Source organism: Vombatus ursinus, unplaced genomic scaffold (genome assembly GCF_900497805.2).
Source record: "Vombatus ursinus unplaced genomic scaffold, bare-nosed wombat genome assembly UNPS02014909.1, whole genome shotgun sequence".
Taxonomy (NCBI): domain Eukaryota; kingdom Metazoa; phylum Chordata; class Mammalia; order Diprotodontia; family Vombatidae; genus Vombatus; species Vombatus ursinus.
Window position 1 is genome coordinate 18,069,503 of NW_020954687.1, and position 4,279 is coordinate 18,073,781.

General features: G+C 39.9%; 1 pseudogene; it reads left to right on the forward strand.

Annotated features, from left to right (window-relative positions):
- The first annotated feature begins 1,013 nt into the window (after nt 1-1,013).
- Nucleotides 1,014-1,634, forward strand: LOC114029083 (annotated as a pseudogene).
- Nucleotides 1,635-4,279: the final 2,645 nt, after the last annotated feature.

Genomic DNA, 4,279 nt, shown 5'->3' on the forward strand with positions numbered 1-4,279 from the left:
GAATCACCAAGTACAAAAGCTTTTTTTCCTAGTTCTTCTCTCTGACCTTTCTGCAATATTAGACATTATTGAACACACTGTTGAATATTCTCTTCTTCCTTGACTTCTCTAGGCAGGGAATCCTGGTTGTTCTCTTAGCTGTCTACTAACCACACATTCTCAATCTCCTTTTCTGATCCTTTGCCTCTTTGTAAGCCCCTAAAGGTAAGTGAGTGTTCCCCTAGATTCAATCCAATATCCTCGTCTCATCTCATTACACTCTCTTCCTTGGTAATTCTTTTCATTCCCATGATGATAACTTCTATCTTAATAAATTCAAAATCTTTACCCTCATTGTTGATATCTTTCCAAGGTTCCAGATCAACATCATCAACATTTTATAAGACATAAGACACCAGTCAATGTGTTACAAAGTTAATGTAATATCTTTGCCCATAGACTACTCTCCTTCTAATTCTATTATTTTATTGGTGACATCACCATTAAACCTATCTTCTACATCCTTAATCTTGATGTTATCTTTATTCTTCCCTCTCTTTCATCTCTCAGGTTCATTCAGTTACTAATCATGTCAATTTCACCTCTGTGACATCTTTTCTGTTCCCAGAGAAATTAAAGACCAAACACTAGTTGAGATAGACTGTGACAAATAGAAGTTGGAGGGGAGGGGAAATGATTCACTGTCTTATGTGCCTACTTTTCCTGACTGCCAGGAATTTAAGTGCACGAAGGGTGGGGCCATTTACTTCACTCTTAACCAGTTCTATGGCCATTAGAGAACAATAGACTCTATTTCAGAAAAATTATCATTAGAGGAGCCAGGAACCTTTCTTCATCCCTTCTCTTAGTCCCCTCCCACCTGCCTGAGGCTTAACCCAGCCCAGCCCAGCCCCTCTCAGCTCCTTGCAGCTCAGTTCAGAGCAGCCCAGAGGATTGGGTCCAGTGCTTCACAGCACATCCCCAGCCCAGCCCAGGCCAGCCCAGCCCAGCCTGGCCTCCTCTAGCCTAACATCATGGCAGATGCTTTGGTTGGCACCTGGAAGCTGGCTGACAACAAGAACCTCAATGACTACATGAAGTCAATTGGTGTTGGCTTTGCCACAAGACAGGTGACCAGCATGACCAAGCCCACAACCATCATCGAGGTCAGTGAGGACACTGTCAACTGTCAAGACTCAGAGCACTTTCATGAACATGGAGATCTCCTTCAAGCTGGGAACAGAGTTTAATGAGACAACAACTGACAACAGGAAGGTCAAGTTTATTGTCACACTGGACAGAGGAAAACTTGCCCATGTCCAGAAATGGGATGGGACGGGGAGCTCCAGGATGGAAAGCTCCTTCTGACACTAACTCATGACAGTGTAATCTGCGTTAAGACTTTTGAGAGGCAAACAGCTGGAAGGCAGCCCACCTGTTCACTGTCAACTCCACTGCTGATGGCTACCACTGAACTCAACACCAGATTGCCTTATTTCTTCACTCCACCCCCCTCCCCACTCCAATGTTTTGTACCAATTGACTCTGTTCAAGGAACCCTCCAGAAATGGAAAACATATGGTGCTGCCCTGGACCTGGGGGAGGGGGGAACAAAAGAAAAAAATGAAAGTATTACTTGTGATAAGAACCCATAGGAATATACTCCACATCATTGCCACTTGCATCCCAGCTCAAGTGAAGCAAGAAATTTCAATTCAGTTGGAATTTATGGGAGAGGGCCCATGGGGATGTTAGAGTAAGCTCAGATGCAGGTAGGAAGCAAGTCTTTCTGCCACCATCCTTTCTTTCAAATCTAATCACATACTACTTCCTAGGCCAATACTATGTTATAGACAAATTGGATTTGTAATTGGATTTATTACTTTTCTGTACAAGTCCCATAATTTTCTGTCACCAAGCTTTAGCTCACTCTATTTTCTGCATTTTTACTTCCTTTCTCTTCTCTTCTTCCCTGCTGACTGAATTTCTTTCCTTTAAAACTCAGGTAAATTGCTCTTTCCCTGAGAAGTCTTCCCTGCACTCCATAGTCAATAATGACGTTGTCTTCTTGGTCCTTAGATAGCATATGTTTAGAGTACTAAATTTGGAGTCAGGAAGACCTGAGTTCCAATCCTCTAAAGGACATTTACTAGCTATGAGATCCTGCATAAACTCCTTAACTGTTTGGTTTTTCAGTTTCCCCATCTGTCAGTTGAGGGTATTCATGGCTTGTTGGCTTCCTAGGTCTCTTCCAGTGTTCAATTTGTGGTCCTATCATCTTATGCTTAGGATTCTAGGTCTCATTCAGGTCTGACTTAGAATGACAAATTTTCTTTTACCCTTTTGCTGCTTCAGGGATAGCAAAGTGGCCCTCCTCATACTCTGAGCATGCCATTGCATCTTTCTAGGGTTGGGGACAAATGCACAGTTCTCTCTTTTTGGTCCGTCCAACTCCTATGATGCCCTGGCATTTGAATATTTCTGAAGCTTTAATAGTAACTAATGAGCTGCTTAGTCATTGGTGATTATGAGGGGCATAAGCAGCGTGTGCTTTGTTGGAAGTTCACTGTTGCAGCAAAATCCTTATCCCTCCTATGTAACTCTTTTTGCCAAAACATCTGTATTCTTCCAAAAATCAAGCAGTAAAAATAACAAAAAAAAAATGCAATCACTTTTCTTTGCTATAGGGCAAGGAATTGTAATATTAATACTGACATTTAATTGGAATGGTCAGATTCATATCTGGTTTCTTATTGGGTCATGATTTTATTTAAGAATAAGGTGTCATTGTATTGGCAGTCTGCAGGATTTCAGATGAGGGATCTATCAAGATTTACCCTCTACATGGTGACAAACCATGAGGATTGGGATGGGGGGGGTGCAGCCCCAGGCACACTGGAACATATACAACACATACCCCTCAGCCATTCATGAAATAGTCAGCAAACACTTGATTCTTCTGGGCAACCATTTACTGTGTTTGCGTGAAAGTACCTCTCCAATTAAGGCCTTTTAATAAAAAATGATGTTCCCTAACTTGATGCAGGAAAGAAAACATGGAATGTCTCAAAACTTTAAATGATTTTGAAAATGCTTACTTACAATATGACTGAAAAAGCACTTAATGAAGCCATCTTCACAGTCCTTACTGAGCCTGCCAGATCAGTCTTGACTTTCATTAGGGTCAGAGAAGCTGAATAGAGTTTATAGTTTAGGGTCCCACAGTTTGGTCAAATACAAATTTCTACATTTCTAGACAGATGAAATAAATTACTGTGGAAAATTTATCTGTTGAGGAGAACTATTTCGTTATCAATGGCACATTGGCTATTTGGATATATTGGCCTTGGTTAAAATTCAGAGGCTATGGTTTGTGTGTATTTTATCACATAGCAATAGTAGTGCTCCAGTAGGAAATTAGGGTGGGGGGAGTATCCTAAACCAAAGTTCTTTCAGTAGCAAATACACTTGAAATTAGCCAGTTTTAGAAGGGACAAATATTATTATGAAACAAGTCTGTATTTTATTTTTATTGCAATGCACATCTGTTCTTTTGTTTTTGTTCCTTCCTTAGCAATACCTTTCACACAGTGCATAAATATAAATCTAAAGCAAATTTTTCTTTTTATTCCTTCATCCACCTCTCTTGTTAAGACCTTCATTATATCTCACATATAAAAGAACAATGGATTCCTAACTTATCTTTTGCCTCTAATCTCAGTCTCTGTCTGTCTGTCTGTCTGTCTCTTTCCACTTTATCTTACGTGAAGATGTATGTAAACTTCTGAGTATTCTGGCCATGGATATATTGCCTCTTTTAAAAACTTCAGTAGTTTCCTCATTTTTTGCTAAAAAAGAAGTTCAAGATCCTTACTTGGAACCTGGTGTACAGAATAATTTCTCTCCAACTTACCCTTTGCTGACTTATCTTACACTATATACTCCCTTTATATGCCTTAGCTTTTAACCAAAGTGGGTTACTTACCATACCTTGGTCTCCTTGCTATTCCACAAACAAGATACTATACATGGCTCCAACCATTGACCTTCCCATGGGACTGTCCCCTAGGTCTTGAATATTCTCTTTACTCATCATTACCTATTATATTCCCTGACTTTCTTTAATTCCCAACTAAAATCCTATCTTCTACAAGAAGCCTTTCCATACCCCTTTTAATTCTTGTTCCTTCCCTTTGCTAATTATTTCCTATTTATTTTGTACTTATATAACTTGCTTTTTTGTTTTCTCTCCCAGTAGATTGTGAAGTCCTTGAGGGCAAGGACTGTCTTTGCTTATTTT